The sequence below is a fragment of the Harpegnathos saltator genome, unplaced genomic scaffold (assembly GCF_003227715.2).
Source record: "Harpegnathos saltator strain DR-91 unplaced genomic scaffold, Hsal_v8.6 scaffold195, whole genome shotgun sequence".
In the NCBI taxonomy this organism is placed as follows: domain Eukaryota; kingdom Metazoa; phylum Arthropoda; class Insecta; order Hymenoptera; family Formicidae; genus Harpegnathos; species Harpegnathos saltator.
This window is the reverse complement of record NW_020229978.1, coordinates 281,476-302,308: the sequence shown is the minus strand read 5'-3', so window position 1 is coordinate 302,308 and position 20,833 is coordinate 281,476. Positions and strand designations below refer to the sequence as shown.

Below are 20,833 nucleotides of genomic sequence, written 5' to 3'. Positions count from 1 at the left end.
AACGAGTGTATTCTAGGTGGTGAATCGCCTGCGTTGCGCCATCATTCCTATATTTTCTGTTTAAACGTAGTCAGCCATTTTAACTGGAAAATTTCAGGCAGAGCCTAATCTCGTCCGGAAGCTCAAGTTTAGTTGGCTTATTAGCGACCTTCGCTATGGCTTAAAAAAACACTATTAATAATTTTCTATTAATCATCGTTGTAGCCTCAACCCCTTACCCTTTGAAGCGTGGAGTTTGTTACAATGTCAGCATCAGACAGTATCGCTGTTTAACATCGCTAGTGTTGTCGTGAATTTGGCCGCTGAAATCGTTACCAGTCGCTTTCTCCTCCACATTGGCGCCTATTCTCATCGCATCAACGCGACTTTTCCTCAGCCTAGAAGTAACTTTAACTTTCCTCCGCTTCAGAATATGCGCTCTCTCAGCCATTGCGCGTTTGTATCCTTACGGTTGACTCACACCTTTCACGTATCGTGCCAAATCGGCAACGACAATGGAACGCGAAGCAGGGGACCCTCAAACTCCTTGTCGTTCTTTGCCGCCTAAGTCGTGTCGTTGATTTCAGCTCCGAGCAGCATTCAGGAGCGCCGCTCAACGAGCATAGTTACGTAGCCGATACGTCCGTGTGATTCTTCCATTGTCGCGATCGAAATTTTCAGTTTTACCATGCGCAATTCGACCATATACACATCAAAGATACAGATGGCTACGAGGAGCAAAAATTATAGAGAAAATGTGCAAACGAGACACGCCAGTTTTACACAGGTTATCATTCTGTATCGATTTATTCTCGAGATGTTTGAAATCTGAATTCCTTCGATAGACTTCGTACCTTCTGTTTCATCTTACGTAGTCGCGATTTCGCTATAGGAGCTCATAGTAGGATTTTTTCGGTTGATTAATTCTGTTGTCCACACAGACGACGTATTACAACCGCTCCGTGCGAACTTTTTCGTTGCTCGTCACAGTTGACGACTACAAATATGGTGTGTGAAATATGACTCCGCCCATATTTTTGTTAAAAAAAACACATTTTGGCTTGTTTATAGGAAATTAAAGAAAAGTTTATTTGAAGTAATGCCTCCATTTAGCAGCGAGCGAACCTTCGACAATTTTTCAGGTAAATTTATATATTCTTTGCCTGAAGAGTTCCTGATCTTTTGAGCTGATTCAATTTATTCAAGCCAAATTTTTGATATTTCGTGATTGGAAGTGAACGTTCTTGCTGTAAGATTCTGACTGCATCGTTTCGGAATAAAGATAATTATCTTCCGAAGGAGCTATGTTTGGGAATTATGCGCGGGTGGAGTAGCCTTCCAGATCCTGTTTCAGTCTAAAATATCGTTTTCGACCGCTTTGCGTATACTGTTGGATTAGTATTGTGAAGAAATTAATTTTAGTTGTGCCTATTCACCCATTCTCTGGCCAGTTTTTCTTCTATGAGTCTCCGCTCACACGTATTAAGTTAATCGTCGGTAAACTTTTCCTGTTAAATTTTTCGGCAACGAATCCTTCTGGCAATCTAATGCTTCAACTTCAGCAATCTGTGGTCCAAATTTTTGGTGGTCTTCCATGGTTCTCTGTCACTCAGTCCGAAATCATTTTTTTGAAATCGTCGAATACCATTCCTACAAGTTATTGTTACATTTAATGGAGCATGATCACGAAAATCTACCACACAGCAAAACGCTTAAGTATTCCCGACTGCATTTTCTTTGTGCAATAAAAATAGCTGTAATAAATTACTTCCGCAAATGATGTTTGTTTGGGAACCGAGCATTTTCAAGAGGGGTAACAACATTGTTAGCTATAACTTAAACCAAATTTTCACGTAGTGCGTTTGAAAAGTTGATTGAAGTAACTATCGCGAATCACAAATGTTGCCAGATTATAAGTAACCGTTCAACAAATAATAAAAGCAACATCTGTTGGCGCACACGGCACCCGAGTTATAGTCACACACAATAGCTCGCAGTTTCGCAACCTACGCGCAATTCTTTTCAATCGGCGATATTACGTTTCAGCGAACGTTCAATTCGTTTAGATGCTCTAGTCATCATGAATCAAGCAGTTCGATACCATAATGAAAAGACCATAATCCAATATCACATTCGTCGACCACATCGGGACGAAATAGAATTATACGAATCACATTACGCGGATTAAATTATCGATTATTCCAAATACATGATCGTCAGTGTAGCGACTTGCAGGGTACTCAATCATTCGCAATCACACTAATCGTCGATATTTACATTGCATCTGTCACTCTCGTTTTTTATGCTTAAAGAGATCTCGAAGTACGACGGAGTAAATATTTGACTTTGGGCTGTACCTATAGGGTATGGCCTCTTTTAAGTTGATATGGCGAATTATCTTCGCAAGTCGGTTGATTTTATTGAAAACTTTTCAAATGAAAGTTTTGCATGAGCGTTGAAGGGAGGACGTATGATCGGAAATGTGACTTGACCTTATAAGTGCCTGTCAAATCAGGTTCCAAGAGTCATTAATGTTTATTATCAAACAAGAAACCCCTATTTGTTTATTAACTATTCTGTAGCTTATCTTCCGAGTTTCAAAACACATATAATAACAGTTTACGTTTATTGAGTGACTTTCCCCGAGTACACGAAGTGAAGTTAAAGCAGACGATTAGCTGAATACCGGCAACTTGTAACGGCAACAAGCAACTTATTAAAAAACGGCTTAAAACGACATATATCCCCCCGAATATGTTATTGGAAATCGTTGGATATGTATTAAAAGTTCAAGGAGTTATATTGAAAATAATATTTCAACCCGGCCCATCTTTCCTTTTTGGTGGCCCGAGAATTTTAGCTGTGTAATTCACATTACTTCTTATATTCTTGGTTTCATTTCAATGCCAGATTAGCCGTAGCCGCTGCGTCGTAGCGGGATACGTAGTCTTGCGTTCGTTTGGCTGCTGTAGCCGGTGTTGTGTTAGTATGAATTTTTCAATGTTAAGCGGTGTAGAAATGAGGTTTTCCGCGAGAAGAGGATTGGAGCGAGGGATACGCTGATTGTATACGTTTGTAATAGCGCTCGCCGTACCGTCTGACGCGGCCATTGGTAAGGATTCGTGGACGGCTGAATCATTCGCCTGAGCCTTTGCGAATTGCCTGGATAAGAGCGTTTTCGCTGTCGTAAGTTAGACCGAAGGCGGATAGAATTGTTCGGCGTTGCCTTGATGCTAATGTGAAATTAATTAATGCGGGAGTATTTGCCTGAGAAGAAAGCAGCGTAGAGCGAAGATGACGCGTGTAAGCGGGGTGTCGTTGTTGCATGGGGGTGAAATGAGACAGCTGATACATAGAATTTGAATGAAGTCATCGAATTGGGGTTCTGTTGAATGACCAGAGATTTGGCATATGACGCCCTTTTTGACGATTTTGTCTTGAACGTCTGAACGCGTATAGATAGTGATGAATGTTTAGAGTGCAGCTCCGAAGTTTCTGCCGGGGGGAGCCGAATGTATGGCGTCTCGGCTATAATGGGAAGCAATATTCTCTTCTGTTCGCTCGCTCTCTTGCTCTCTTGCGGAAAACGCGCGCAGGTTTTAAACCACATCGTCGTCTAGATTGGAATAGTGCTAAGAGAAAACGTAGAGATATCAAAAGTAATCGTTTTATGGTTAATGTGGTACACTGGATTCTTATTTATTTTTATTCGAGTCGTATAATATGGGAAAGAGACTTTTCGTTGTCCAGCCGTTCGATTACATCATGCGAAGCATTATGTAGCTCGATATCACGCTTACATTACGGTCCAATGAAATTCGATGATTGCAAAGAACTAAGCATGTGACGCCATTCAAAAAGCGTCCAATAACTTCGGCCTCCTATTCGCAAAGTAGAAAGTAATCATAAGCGTTGCCTGTCCAATATAGTTTGACCAGTATAATTGTACGATATGGCCACGTTAGCAGTGGTAACGTAAGTTCCATTATTTCTCTTAATTTATAGCGTATTGCAATCTGTAACAACAAGGTGCACAATAAAATACGATTGAAAAAAAATATCGCAATTAAATCCTTACCGAGCAACTCAATACGATGGCGAGTTCATAATGTAGCAATCTGTCAAACCTATTGTATAGAAGCTATTGTTCTATGAACAGTAGACTCAAACGTAGAACTGTGCCTCAGATATCATTTACGGTCAGGATTGTCGTTCGACAGTACACCATTGATGCGTGCGTAGTTGATCAGGCATCTTTGACGGGTAGCTAGAATGCATGGTCATCTGTAACTTGGTTTGTCACGGCGTATCTCACTGGACGTGACGAACGATAAAATAATTAATGAGCGCTGATAAATAATCAGAAACACTACGTTAAATAAAAAAACTATTTCAGACAAAAGTTGTTTGGTTTACAGAGGGAACATGAGATAGCGATAGCATTTTGTTTATAGCTGGCGTCACTTTCGAGATATTTATTGATTATTAATTTTCTTAAGTGTAAGTCCCAATTTTTATTATCGTCTTTTCTACCAATTAATTTGAACAACTTTCATTAGAAATATTTTTTTATTTACCTAATATTTTTTAAGATATTTAAGGATAACTCTTTCAACATTTAACTTACGATATATCGTTAATTACTTGTCGGAAGAAAAAGTAATATTAAACTTTGTTATTCTATTTAGTCTCTAGAATATATTGTTACAATAGTGCCCTAATTTTTTATTAACTTATCGACTTTTGAAAATTTCTAAATCATCCAATTAACAAAACATTAGGGCACTATTGTAGCAATATATTCTAGAGACTAAATAGAATAAAAAAGTCTAATACCACTTTCCCTTCCGACAAATAGTTAGCGATATATCATAAGTTAAATGTTGAAAGCGTTTTCCTTAAATATTAAAAAAAATATTAGAGAAATAGAAAAATGTTTCAGACAAAAGTTGTTAAAATTAGTTCGTAGAAAAAGACAATACAATAAAAAATTAGGATTTCCATTAAAAAAATAATTATTAGTTAATATCTTGAAAGTGACGCCATCTGTAAACAAAACACTATCACTGTCTTATGTCCCATTTGAAATTATACAACTTTTGTCTGAAACATTTTCTCCTAAAATGTCACGTTTACAAAAAGAGCTCTCGAATGACAGCATAAGGCGGCCATTTATATGGGAGCGTGAAGTGAAGAAGTTATCAAGTTTTTCTTAAATATCGCCGAAAATTAGGCAAATAGAAAAATGTTTCAGACAAAAGTTGTTAAAATTAGTTCGTAGAAAAAGATGGTACAATAAAAAATTGGAGTTTCCACTTAAGAAAAGCAATGATCAGTGAATATCTCGAAAGTGGCACCATCTGTAAACATAGCATTACTGCTGCTTTATGTCCCTTTTAAAATTATACAATTCTTATCTGAAATTTTTTTATTTGCCTAATATTTTCTGAGATATTTAAGGAAAACTCTTTCACCATTTAACTTATGATATGTCGCTAACTATTTGTCGGAAGAAAAAGTTGTATTAGACTTTTTTAGTCTATTTAGTCTCTAGAATATATTGTTATAATAGTGCCCTAATTTTTATTAATTCATCGGCCTTTGGAAATTTCAAAATCGTCAAATTAACAAAAAATCGGGGCACTATTGTAGCAATATATTCTAGAGACTAAATAGAATGAAAAAGTCTAATACCACTTTTTCTTCCGACAAATAGTTAGCGACATATCGCAAGTTAAATGTTGAAAGCGTTTTCCTTAAATATTAAAAAAATATATTAGGCAAAGGTAAAAAAAATGTTTCTAGACAAAAGTAATAAAATTAATTCTTAAAAAAATATAAGTTAATTCGTAGAAAAGATGAATAAATAAAAAATTGGGAGTTTTCCACTTAAGAAAAGCAATGATCAGTGAATATCTCGAAAATAGTGTAATCTATAAACAAATCACTATCGCTGTCTTAAGTCTCCTTTGAAATTGTACAACTTTTGTCCGAAACATTTGTCCCTATAATGTCGCATTTATAAAAAGATTGGGTGGTCTGTGACACCACATATATTATATGTTACACATATAGCACATTTTGCATAAAAAGAGAATATCTTCTACTATTAAATCGAAAATAATTCTATCAAATCGAAAATCTAAGCTGTCTCCAGCTAATTTAGCTACACGAGTTTGCAATAGCTTCAAAGGCTGCGCAAAGGTTTCCCAGGCCATTCGATTATCGGATGATAGATGCTCGGATTAGAACAGGTTCCCCGGATTTTAGACGAAAACTAACGACTGCATTATGTTCAGCAGGTCAAAATCCTCTGGAAATGATATATTTTGTCCGTGTTTCCCACGATGAGATAAAATCGACCCTTTTTACTCATTGCTCTTTTCAAAGGTTCATATTTCAATAAAAATTAGGGCACTGTCGTAGCAATATATTTTAGAGACCAAATATAGTAAAAAGTCTAATATCACTTTTTCTTCCGACAAATAGTTAGCGAAATATCGTTGGTTAAATGTTGAATAGTTTTTCTTAAATATCTCAAAAAATATTAGGCAGATGAAACAGCAGACTTCATAAGAACCAGTCCCAGCTCACCATATTTACATATTTTAATTGTTGTATAAACAAAAGTATATTTCAAGCCATCAATATAATTAAAAATTATTATTTTTAATGTAAAGATTCTAAATAAATTGTTGCAATCATAATATAATGATTTATTAATATAACAAATTTATTAATATAACATAATATATACGTCTGATTTATTTTACTTTTGACTATCAAAAACTAAAAATGTTTTCTGTCTCCGAAAATACATTAATTAGCCTGAAATAAATTATTACAAGCTGAGCGCAATGTTTTTACTATATTTTTTATGAATTTTTATCGTTTGTTATTTTGCAATAATTTTAAATGTATCAACGTGCCCCAGATATTAACTATCCTCGGTTTCCCCTACCTTTTCAGCCTGGCGCCAGGCAATTGCTTCTACGTGCACAAGTGCATACGTCCTATTTCTGGAAAGTTGTTGATGATGTTGTTGCAACCTGAAAAAAAGGAGCGGAGGGGGGGAGGGAATAAAGATATTCATTATAAAGTATCTATTGTGGTTTATTTTTTGACAATTTTGCAGCGAGTATGTATCACATGTCAAATATGCTGCGTCAAATACGAATTATAAATTTACAAAAAGAATGTGTTGCACTCGCTCATTTTCGAGACGCTACATTCATTCTTCGCAACCGCGTTCGCGAAAGTAGATCCGTTGTAATTTGAAAACTCAAAATTTATAGCGAACCGTACGTTGTGCTTTCGATTTAAATACGATTTTCGCGGTGCCTGTTGGGTTTCTTCACCTTCAAATTCGTGTGTAGCATCTGGTACTTGATAAAAATCTTTTAGCTTAGAATTGAACAATGATACGAAGCGCTCACTGTTCATGTCGCAATTCGACGCTTCTGGAACAGTAAGTATATCACATCCCTGAAACGATTTTTTTTGTTGCTGCTGTTCCAAAAGCGCCGCTACTTTACGCTGTGAAGAAGGAAGCGTCTCGTATAATACTTTTTTTATTGTCTTCTTATTATGTTTAGCGTGTATTGTGCCACACCGCATTGGATAACGATCGAGCGACTTCAGTGTTACGTCGTAAAACAATGTGCCGTTAGATTTACGTGCTAAGCTAAGTATTCCTAAGTTTGCCAGAAAAATAGGTGTGACCAATACGCAAAAGCCGTCATTGCGAACACAAAGTATAGTATACTTTCGACTCGCATCAAACGGCTGGTCGCGCAACATTTTGATCGGCTCTACGGTCCAATGACAAATGTTAAAATGTAGTGTACGGATAATTTTTTGAATAATCGCAACAGCGTCTACGGACAAACGATTTGGTTTTTTTAATAACGCGGCAGTGTGAGGTATTCCGCATGACAAAATGGTGAACAAAAATGGCAATTCGTTTAATACGTTTTGCGATGATTCCTTTATCGTTTCTTGCAATAGTGACGACCATTTGTCCTTCGTTCGCTTTAAGCTCTTTATTCTCATGTAATCGATTGTTTGAAAGTCTTTATTATAACACGACATGCTAGGTTCTCTGCTATATATGTTGACAATGCCTTCGGGTAACAATTCATAGGTTATAAGTTTAGGTGTTTGCATCTCGATACTTACAGAATTTGATACATCAAAACCGACTCTATTGATCAAGCACCAGGGTACAACGTGACTAAATTGGCACAATAGATTGTCTAGAAGTTCTTGACAATGTTCCCGATTAGGCGATGAAGAGATCGCACTCACTTGCTGCAAGGCATTCTCGTGGCACGCGCGTCGATATTTGTCCAGGTGCGCTTCGATGTAAGCCTCGGACTCTGCATTCGGACACTTAACGATCACTGCTTCACTCAACATTCCCCAAGAACGAGCGTTGTTATGCGATGAAACGATAGCCATATCTTCTGCGGGTCCGTTGAGAAAAAGGTCACTTGCTTCCGCCACTTGTGGAATGTCTGTAACATTTTGCGCACTGAACTTATGTTCGAGATTTTCATTGGATGTAATACCTAATTGCTTCATCCAACTTGTCGTACTGATGTCCAAATTAACGTAGTTCATATTATCACACACTTGCGGAGGTTGTGCTGATTGTAGCTGCAATGACGGCCTCAGCTCACTCACTGGCGTAATCGATGTCTCTGACGGATACGGGTACTCTGGTACAGATGTTGTTGAGTGCAGCACTTGCTCTGATCGTCTTTGAGGAGGCGGTGTTTCGTATGTAAAATTAGGCGACGCGAACTGTTCGACTGACAATGATGCCTCGGCTAACGATGAAAATGACGCCAATGGTATTTCAGCCTCTTTATTCTGCGAAGCGACCCGAAATCCGTGCGCGTCGTGCTTCAGCAAAATAGATATTATCGACCAATATATCATCATTTGAGCATGCGGCAGACTTAGATTCGGTAGAGTTGAGCATAACGTCCGAGCTAACGTTACTCTGCTGCTCAGTTGGCATCACCGTTTCAATAGTGACTTCTTGAATCAACGCATCCACATTAGTAATATTTTCACATTTACGTAAACTGTCAGTCGTATCCTCCATGGCGATCACTGATATGATTTCTTCCACCGCTGTTACATTATTTTCTTTTTTATTTTCAGAAAGCACGAAATTGCCATCATGCCCCCGATAGCACACCTTCTCTAGATGCTCTATATTCGTGATGTTTGGTAAATTGCAGTCCGCTTGCTTTTGTGGCGCTTTGTTATCGAGTGAAGCCGGAATTGTTTTGTGTTCAAAAGTTTCAGTTTCACTTATCACGTGAGCGCTTACTTTCATCGCCGCTTCGACGTCGTCGTTTAATGTAACGAGTGTAGTATCGTTGTACACTTTAATACTCTTGAGGTTGGAACTGAAGTCATTTAGCACTTTGCATAAGTTACAATCGTGAGTCTCCATTGATATTTCACGAAAATCGTTGAAGTCTTCTCGCGAGAAATATTGTAACATTTCATAGCGAATATTAAGTCTATTGTTTATTTGGCTCAATTCCTCACATATACGCTCGTACACTCGTTTGACGTAATCGTCGTGATGTTCGCGTATCCATCGAGCCCTAGGTGATGTGTCTGTTTTATCGAAGACATTACTGTGTCCTTCGTACATTGAAAATATAACGACTTTTTTTCGGTGTTGCTCGGGAACAAACATTTTTTTTCTAACGAGTAGTTAACACTGACTGACACGTACGCGCAACTCGTATTCAACACTCGCGATTGCTATCTTGTCTCAAAGTGACCCGACTCCTTCGAGAGAACGTTTGGATGTGACTGAATTTCACCCTTGTGCGCGTCGTCAAACCGAAAGACGATATCTCCCTCGGATCTTCAAATAACGTTTCAGGTCATTTCGAATGATCCGCTCGGCGTTGGGTTAGGGTGGGAGATACCTGAAACCAGTCTAGTTCAGATTTGCTACGACCAATATGAAATCTTGACTGAAGATGCCTCAACTCGATAGCATCTTATTCGACGCGACAATGTGACACTTAGACGCCACATTTTGACACCTCCTTCTAAAAAAGAGAGTCGTGTTATTATATAGCAATAAGAAAAGGCTCGACATCGCCGAACAATTATCGTTAAATTGCCGAGATTTTTTATTGCGTTCATCATCTAAGCAATAGAACAGCAGTACCATGGCGTCAATGATACCGCGTCGTCGTTTCATCACAGAGAGCGACAACGACGCTTGCCGTCACAACAGCGAAGAGGACGAAACAAGGCCGTTGCCGACGACGATACAAGGCAGTGTGGAGCGAGAATTTGCATCGAGCTTACAGTTAGAGCAGCCTATATATATGCAATTCGATTCTTTCGAACAACGATTGGCCACTTTTGATCAGTGGTTGCGCAACGCATTGCCGTCGCGACGGCATCATCGAGATTTAGCGTGGGTCGGTTTCTTTTACACCGGTATCTCCGATTTAATGATGTGCTACAGTTGCGGAATCGTATTGAAAAATTGGTATAGCAGTAACGAGAGAGATGCGACCATAACAGATGACACATTTGATCCGTGGCGGGAACATTTGTACTGGAGTCGAGAATGTTCCTGGGCCAAAGTTGTATGCCGTGTTCATTTTCTCAACGAGGATACCGCTGAGCCCGAATCAGAGAAAGCTGCTTCTCTAATTCCGGCACCGAGAAGACCGATCAGGTTCGATCGTGGTGATGATAGTGGTGATGGTGTCAATGGCATTCTTGGCATGGAGGAGAACAAATGTACCAGCGTGGGCGAGACCGCTCAAAAGCGTTCCAGCGTCGACGAAAACGAATGCGGTCTCAATTTGCGGCGATTTACTGCTTACGATAATCAGCGACGACGACGCGACTTCGATGAGCGCATAGCCGATCGAATGTTAATGGGTTACATACCGGTGGCTACTCGTTCAATTGACACAAATGACACGGTTGGCGTTACAACTCTTTCGGACCGTTTGAATGATCTACGCCTAGCCACGCAGCGCGACATAAAAGAGTATACGCAATTGATCGAAAGCTTTGAACGCATGTGTTGCAACACTTCAAATTCAGTCATGCAAATAGAAAATCTCTGTAACCGAGCTAATCTATTGTTGAATGTGCTACGTCACACGGACTATGCCGCGATTTGTGAAAACTTATTTTTAGTAATCGAACAAACAGAGTCAGTCAGGCAGTCGTATAAGCGCGAACGAATCTTTGACGGCGATGCACTGACGCCGTCGACACCGACATTTCGATCTCAGCAGAAACTCAAAGAGTGTAAACACGAGTGTATCATATGTTACGAATATGAACGAAACGTTCTATTTTTACCTTGCCGACATACATTATCGTATACGTACTGTAGCGAAAATCTGACTGAATGTCCTGTTTGTAGAGCGATTATACTCTTTGCAATTCAAATTCGATATTAAAACATATTATCGAACATATGAAATGAATACGTCGCAATATTAGCGAACGTAATGCCACGTAGTGGGGAGAGGGGAGGGATGTGGATGAAGAGGGGGGGGGAGTGGCTCAATAAAAACGCCAAGATCGCTGAACGAAGAATTTATTCGTACAGCAATGAATTCGTCGAAGAGTTCGAGCAGTGACAGCGATTGAGACGAGTTGTTCGTGTTTGACGCAACGGGATCTAATTTCGTGATTACACGGCGCGCAATGCCACGCAGTGAGGAGGTGCTCGATAGAAACACCAAGACCTCTGGAAGTTCGTCAGACAGTTCGAGCAGCGACACCGAAGAAAATGATTTGTTCGAATATGAGATAGAGTCAGACTTTGTCCTCGCTACACCTCGTGTCCCATGGTTTGAATGGTGTGCTTTGGATGGATCGTCGAGTATCCATCGTTCGCTATATTGTGATCGAGCGATCACGTGCAGTCGAGCGCGCGTGCTGCGTCGAAACTACTTCAACCGTAGACATCGATTTCGTACTAAATCGTCAACGGAATCGTTCGAGTTGGAACGACCGGTGATTTCGCACACCGAACCATTGTTGCAAGACACGTTGATAGCCGAAGCAATATCGCACGCGCTTGACACAATATCGCTCGCACGTTTTATAAAATTCAGCTGTATAACGTCAACAATACGAGGCTACCTAAACTGTCATTGATTGCAATTGCTCGAACGATTCGATCGCAAAAAGTTATACGCGAATCTTCAGCCGTTATGTGGACTTTGCTGGCTAATAGTTAATTAAACGATTGAAAACTGCTGGTTCATTGCTTGATCCTGATATTACGTGCATATACGAAAGAAATGGACGATGCGCTCATCATCATTACAAAGAGGATAAATTATTGATGACGCTAAATGCTATCGAAGAAAGTATTTCGGAAACGACTCGACCTGATTCCCAGCACAAGCAGCAGAACATCGACAAACGACGGGAAACGGCGTACCGTGGTTTATTCTTTGTGAGCGACGAGAGAAGTATGACTGTTTGGCGAACTGTCAGCGATCGTGACTTTATACAACTAATATTGCCCGAATTGCTAAAATTACCGCAACTCAACGTAAATTCATTCGAGAATGCATATGAATACAACTGTAACGCACTGTTTGTGCGATTATTGTACGATCGTTTTTGTCATGGATTTGACAATAATAGTGATATTTCGAGGAAAGAAATTCATTTCGCTTTGATCAATGCGTTCGAATACTGTTTGTCAATCGGAAATTTGGTTGTGGCTGCTCCATTGAGCCTTATGGCTCTATACGCTACGGTGCAACGTGCGGCTGACACGATACTACGATTAGTTAGTACAACCGATACTAGACTTTATACGCGAAGACAATGGTCGTACAAGAGGCTTGGTGTCTTTTTAGATATGATGCGTTGCGTACGTGGGATTCCGATACATCGATGCGAGCCATTGTGCAGTTTGTACGATACGATATTCCGATCTGCGTTGCGAAACACTTTACGCATAATGATGTCGACTGTTTTCGGGTTCGATGTATGGGAGGAAGTGTTCGATTTCTATGAGCATTGTGAACGTATATATGAACGAGACAGGCACAATGAATTTGAGAATTGTTGGGAAGACGACCGCGCTCCCGAGAATCACGATACGGATAGTGACGTGGATAGCGATACCCTTGTAGGTACAAAGTTCTTTCGAAGGAAGCAATCGCGCGCAGTGCGAAATCCACTGAATTTGTCAAGTTTAGCGCTAGCGAAATCAGTTATGGTTCATGGTTTTCTCGCACCTATACAATTTGCCGTGCCGTATAGACAACGGGACTTGGTACGTCGCGCTCTCACAGATATTATGTATGCGATGCTATCGATGTTATCCAAACAGTGCCACTTGTGGAAGTCTCGACTGTTATAATTTGTAATAAACGTATATATATATAAACGTATACATATAAAAAAACATTTATTTTTTACCTTTCCCCAGCGCAAACAACTTTATCGCGTTCGTGAATGTCGTTAGTTTATCACATAGCAACGTCAATAGCGCGTGTACCTAATGCTCCATACGCGTCCTATTTTTTTCATAATTGAAGGTGTGCAGACCTTGACCACCGAGTTCGATGATCGTCCTGTAATATATGTGTAGGACGCTCACAGTTTCGAAATAAGAATCGATCGTGATTCGTTTTATGGATCTTATTTTTCGTACACGTTGACGTATCTTGGTGAACGTATACGAAGAATAGGATTCATGGAACGCCGAAATCAGACGCCAAATTCGGATACTTATCCGGTGAATGCTTAGTCGCGCGTTTGGTTCTCTGGTTCAACATAAGATCCACCATCTTACGTCTCGTGCAGTGATCGACAAAAAAAAAATGAATCCACCGAGACGAGTCAGCGTCACGCGCGCGCAATTTGAACAACGATCGGTATAAGTATCAAAATGGCGACGGCGATACGGTCAACGACGAATATGCAATGCGATCGAGAGTACACGCGCGACTTGCAGCGTTTCGTTCGCGAGTACAACGACGAAACTGTAAAGACCGAGCATCTCGAGAGCAGCAACAACGGAGCGGCAGCGGACGGCCACGTTCGCTTTGGTGCCAAAGTAGCACGATTTTTGGACCTGTACGAGGACCGTTTGCAGGCGAGCGACCGTATGTTTCTGAGGCACGGTAGCGCGAACTATGCAGGCGCTCTTATTGCGTTCGATGCAATTGAGCGGATTTGGCGACCTCGCCATATCTATGAGCGGCGCGCGAAATCTGGAACGCGACTTGGCCACCGCGCGACGCCGGTTGGAAAATGCTCGCAACAACGTCGACGTAGGTGACAGCGGCGGCGATGACGTGATCCGCGTACGGATATACGTGGACTGTATGAATACATTCCGTAATGAAAGTCTCTCAGTTTCTCTCGACGACTTGCCGGGGTACGAGGAACAACATCGTCTCATCGTGAATGCGTACTTTGATTTTGACAGCAGCGCGTCCAACGCGAAACGCAACGCTCGCGACACCAACAATTCAATAGACGGGCGCAAACCTCGTACGAAGGCCGGCGCCAACGTGATTTTGTACGATCCTCCGGGTACGGGCAAGACCGCGGCTGCACGCGCGGTCGCACAAACATTGCGACTCAACTTGGCGTTCGTGAACGCTGAGAATCTTCTCTCCTCATATCGCTCCGAAACGGAAAAGAACTTGCGCATCCTGTACGAACATATGCGCGCTTTGGTTCACGTAACCGGCCGCAATGTTGTTTTGCTCATGGACGAAGTGGATGGCTTGGTGAAGAATCGCAGCGGTAGCAGCGGCGCACCGCCTATCAGCAGCGGCGACTACAGCTTGCTCACGCGGTTTCTCACGATATTAGAGCCCAACGACGGTACGGATAACTACGGCGTGTTCAGCATGTTTACAACGAATCGATTGGACAATTTGGACGACGCATTTCGACGGCGATGCACCGCCGTCTTTTTCGGATATGTCACGAGTCGTACGTCTTTGGCCACTTTGGCCGGTCGCTTTCTGGCGGATTCGATGGACAACGTCGATGACATTTCGCACAGCACCGCGGCCATGGACACGTTCAAATACTGGGTACCTGGCGACTTCGCTCGCTTCAAACGCGAATTTGTAAAATCCTAGCGCATGAGAATTTACTTGCAACGCATCGGTGTATCAGAGCGCAAATTTTATCTCCGAATTTCTAGCAACGACGGTGGACAGGATGGTGGTGGTGGTGGCGGCGGCGGTATCGATCAAACGCGTAGTGGAACGAACAGAGAAATTGTTCTAGACATGCCACCTCTCAGCGTTGCGGATATCGTTAATTTAGCTTCACGGTACAAACCGATCACGCCGCCACACAAATACAATGAATATTTGGGCGACGACGACAGTACGCGGCGTTAGGACGAGACATATGGGATACATTGTACGCAGAAAGTAAACTCAACTAATTTGGACTGCTGTATTTATCTTTATTCATTTATTTTCAATGTATATGTAAAGTCGTGTAACAAGTAACGAGCTCTGCAACGTCGCACACTTCCAGGTCAAAAAAGTTATTCCGACGAATAACTTCGAGATACTCAAAATGTGGCCGTTGTTGCAATCGTAATATCGAGAGCAGGTATTCGACTGGTGTCATGACCGACCGTGTCCTGACGACAGTGGAGGCCTCGTTATCGCAGTCGTAAAAGTTATCGGTTCGATAGGTCGCTCCGTCGTCACAGGGCACTTTGCCGACCGAGTGGGGAAATCTCCCTACTTCGAAGTAAGTCGATCCATGACCAACTGGGGGAGATCTCCTACCTTTCTCTTAGCAACTTGAGAAAATGCGCGGTAGAAAGCGTTGAGTTAGCTATGGCTCACGCGGTTAGCAAAGTGTTAACACTTTGCCGTCCGCACGTCTCGTAAAAATTTATTCGCTTGGCGCCGGCAGCGCTAATTCGGATTACTTGGCTTGTCGCCGGCCGTTCTTGACATTATCGGAAGATTATAAATTGTTAAGTTTTACTAATCTCATCGTTAGTTCTCATAAGTTCTCAACCCTGTTCCTCTACTTTCATGAAATTTCGAAGATATACATACGTAAATAAATACAAAATTTGTTTGTTTTATATATTAGTTTATTTGCATTTTCTTTGGTACTTAGTATTTCTCTTTCATATGATATGCAGCAAAACAGTCTCCAAGATGTAACGCAACTCCACAAGACTTGCACATTAAGTTTGTTGCTCTTCTTTTTTTGTTCTTGGAACATACATGGCAGTTTCTTCGTTTTCGTTTATTCGTTTCGGAAATAAGTATCAGTTGGTGTTGCTTTATGTGACCGGAAGGTCTGTCAACCGGATCATGATGAGACGTACGCGATGTAGTGGCAACCTCCAAGTTTTGCTCAGAAGCAGGTACATGGTCTTTTATCCACGAATCAGACACTTTCAATAAAAAATCGTGAAATCGGACGCGCACGACACCACTGTGGTGTCGCCGGCCGTTGACCGCTAGTTCGCGCACGACACCACTGTGGTGTCGCCGGACGGCATAGTGTTAAGATATTTAAGGAAAATTTCTTCAACATTTAACTTACGATATCTCGTTAGCAATTTGTCGCAAGAAAAAGTGATATTAGACTTTTTTACTCTATTTAGTCTTTAGAATATATTGTTACAATAGCGTCCAAATTTTTATTAACTTATCAACTTTTGGAAATTCCGAAATTATTAAATTAACAAAAGTCAAAGCGCTATTGTAACAATATATTTTTTACGTCAAATGCAGTAAAAAAGTCTAGTACTACTTTTTCTTTCGACAAATGATTAGCGAGATATCATAAATTAAATGTTGAAAAAGTTTTCCTTAAATATCTCAAAAAATATTAGGCAAATAAAAAAATATTTCAGACAAAAGTTGTTCAAATTAATTGGTAGAAAAAGACAATATAATAAAAAATTGAGATTTCTGTTTAAGAAAATTAATGATCAGTGAATATTTAAAAAATATTTAAAAAATGGCACCATTTGTAAACAAAACGCTATCGCTATCTTATATTCCCCTTTAAGCCATATAACTTTTGTTTGAAACATTTTTCCATATTTGAAGCCGTCTGTGAAATCCAGGAGTGAAGTCAGACTTTAGAGATACTCTACTATAGGAGTTTAAGATGAAACAACCTGAACATATACGCCTATTTGCGTTCCGCAATTATTTGGATATTTCCTCGCGATCATCGCTAATATTTTACCGATATTTTGATTGTGTCTGTTGCTTCTTGTTGACATGCGACCCGTTTTTATACGGAAAACGAATACTTTTTTGTCGAAAGCGTAATCAGAGCGCTCGACTCTGATGCCGGTTCGCGCGTGCAATTTCTCGACGTCTCACAGCCGACGATGGGCAAAACTTCAGGTCCACCATGTATATATATATATATATATATATATATATGATCAAGCCATTTACTATAATATATAAACACCAGCAGCTCCTCTTTGCTAGGCCCATTATCACATCTTGATTAAGGATCACTTTTTTTTTTATATCCTTATAACCACCGCGATCTTGCCTCCATTTCCTGGATCAGCCACCAATTTTGCTTTCGTTTGTCGGATTACCCGCCGATCTTACCTTAGTTGGCTAGATATCTTATCATAAAAATCTCGATAACCTTGAAACGGCTGACTCAAAGTGAATATTATTATAGTATTTTGAAAGGGTCTGAATAAGAGGACTATAAGAATATGCAATAAAAGATATAGGATTACATTTAAAAAATTCGAAGTAATTTTCACCTGACCTTGGCGACGCAACCCAAGGTCAAACTGATAAAGCTAATAAATAGTTTTAAGTCTTACAACTTTTATCTAAAACATTTTTCTTATAAAACTTATATAACTATAAGTTTTATAAGAAAACTTATATAAATGGGGGGTGCGGGTGGGGGGCCGAAGGGCCCCCCGCACCCCCTTTCGGTGTGTGTGTGTGGTGATGCTCATATACTTCGTGCAGTTTGTTCGTGTTGTTACATTCAGCTCATCTGACAGGATTCATAACCTAAACTGTTATCTGCTTTAACGCCTAATATCTCGCTTCGGAAGGCAGAGCGACGACTTTGCTAGAGGAAAAAGTTGTTTGTTTTGCAAAAACGCGTTGAATGAGCCTAGTTTCATCAAAATCGGTGATGATGTGGCTAAACTGAATAATTACCATATATTGTAGTATTTCATTAAAATAAAATTAAGTAAAAATGACAAGTAAATGGAAACCTAAAATACGTAATAAGTGAGATAAATAAGTGAGAATATAAGTAATAAAATAATAAGTTAGCATACAAAGTGAACAAGAGAAAGAAATAATAAATATTGTATTTATGTAAGTTGTACGTGCGTGCGTGCGTGCGTGCGTGCGTGCGCGCGTGCGTGTGAGCGTGCGCGTGCGCGTGCGCGTGAGCGTGTGCGTGCGCGTGAGCGTGTGCGTGTGCGTGAGCGTGCGCGTGAGCGTGTGCATGTGTGTGTGTGTGTGTGTGTAAGTAGATAAACAATTATATGTAATTAAATAATTTTAATTTTTCCTTGTTTTGACATGTCACAGTAAATATTACTGGTTGTTGGAGCATAGTTCTTCGCACTGGAATTAATTTACCTTCATTGTCATCAACAAATATATGTCAGATAAGTAATTTATATTTACATAAGACAAAAAATTAAATATTCATGTGCTGTTTATAATTGTAGATGTTATTAAATTGATTCTGTCCTTTGATTTAATTTTTGTTCCAGTTTCCCAGCTATGTATGCGTTTGCAGAATGTTAGTAGAGAATAATTATCGTGGAATAAGGTTGCCAAATTCCAAGCCTTGATGAACATCACTCATGGTTATGGCATCGTTCTTCACAGCTGGGTCAATTTGTCATCACTGTCATCACTTAACTGAGGAGTTAACTGTCATTAACTTTGGAATGAACACAGATGACAATGCATGATGAGAGAAGTGTAAGTAAGGAAACTAGGGAGATATAGGATAGGGGGATATAAATCAAGGATAAACAATTATATCAGATGAGTAGTTTATATTTACATAAGATGAAAGATAAAATATTTATGTTTATGCTGTTTATAATTGTACATGTTGTTGAACCGATTCTTTCTTTTGAATTTTTTTTCAATTTTCCAATAATCCACATGCTCGCTGTAAGTTGATATCTAGAGAATAATTTTCTGTGGAATAAGGTTGCCAAATTTTGAAGGTAGTGTTTTCTAGTTATAAACAGAAGTTGGAATTACATTCTGATGTCAAATATCCGTCACCAGCAAAGCCACGACAGATTGATGAGAGCAGGTTTGTGAAATTGATATTTACTATTATTTTTTATCGACGCTTTCTATAGATATATTCGATGTTTATTACCATCTTGTTGAGTGTACTGAATCATATGTTTTTTATCTTTCAGCTTTTATCTTTCAAATAGGATTTGTTTCCAATACTTGCCTCTATAAATATGGTTATTAAGATTTGAGATCTGATACAGAAATATATAGTTTCTCCAAAAATTGAGGATCAATTTTTAAAAGAAATACCTATAGCAAAATAAAAATCATGTATTGTAAGTAAATGTATAAGCCATGAGAAGTCAGATAATCGCAAATCTGTGCAACAAGAAGGAAAATTAAAAGAAGAATAAAAAAATTAAGAACATGTTTTATAAATTTATTTCTCTTCCTATTCATTCTGACAGTTCATATAAAATTAATATCTATGTTTGTATTATTATTTATTTTACTCCAAATCTTTTGTAACTTTTCTTCTTTTTCTTTTAAAATATTATTCTCAGGTCTTGACCAAAATGCAGGGTGATTAATAATACTGTGTATATATTTTTGATGGTCTGCCAAGTTTGCTGTAAATAATATAATACCTAATTATAAAAACATTAAAAATATTCTGAAAATAAGTGTAACACTGTGTACAAATACCTAAAAATGCGATGATTGTATTGGGTGAGTGCAAAAGTTCGTGCGGAGTTTCAATAGATGGAGTTATAAGCGTCGTAAAGTGTTGTCATTAATACTTCCATCTACATATTATATAACGTTGGAAAGGTGACGTCTTCAGCTGTTATTAAAAAAAAAATCATTTGTTTTCATACAAACTGCTTCGAGAAATATCACTTTAAAAATGAGTATCGATAAGGTGCATTTATTGTTATGCTTTACGAGTTTCGGAAGGGAATAAACGTTGCCGCAGCCGTAAAAAACATTCAGGATGTTTATCAGGATGAAGCACCAGCTAAACGAACTGTGGAAAAATGGTTTGCTAAATTTCGGCGCGGAGAATTTAACCTTGAAGATGAACCACGCTCTGGTCGACCTTCTGACATTGATGACGATGTTTTGCGTACTTTAGTGCTCAATAATCCGCGAATTTCAACAGAAGAAGTTGCTACAGCACTAAACGTTGACCGATCAACCGCTTTTCGGCGTTTAAAAAAGATGGGATTCGATTTGAAGCTCGATATATGGGTGCCCCATTTGCTGACCGAGAAGAACAAAATCAAGCGAATTTCTGCAGCCGTTTCTTTACTCGGGCGGCTCAATAACGAGTCGTTTTTGGATCGACTAGTGACGGGCGATGAGAAATGGGTCCTCTACAACAATGTTCAGCGCAAACGGACATGGAAATAATCAGGTGAGCATGGTGACGCAATGCCAAAGGCCAGTTTGCACCCGATGAAGGTGATGCTCTCTGTTTGGTGGGATTGCAAGGGCATAATCTATTTCGAGCTTCTCCCCGCTGGCGAAACGATTGATTCGGACAAGTACTGTCGCCAATTAACCAATCTGAATCGAGAAATAAA

General features: G+C 39.7%; 1 long non-coding RNA gene across 1 annotated transcript; it reads left to right on the top strand.

The window, feature by feature from the left end:
• The first annotated feature begins 18,699 nt into the window (after positions 1-18,699).
• LOC112588349 (uncharacterized) lies at positions 18,700-19,645 on the top strand. Its single transcript, XR_003112778.1, has 3 exons — positions 18,700-18,971; positions 19,240-19,317; positions 19,430-19,645. It is a non-coding gene; the product is annotated as an uncharacterized LOC112588349 (long non-coding RNA).
• The last annotated feature ends 1,188 nt before the right edge of the window (positions 19,646-20,833 follow it).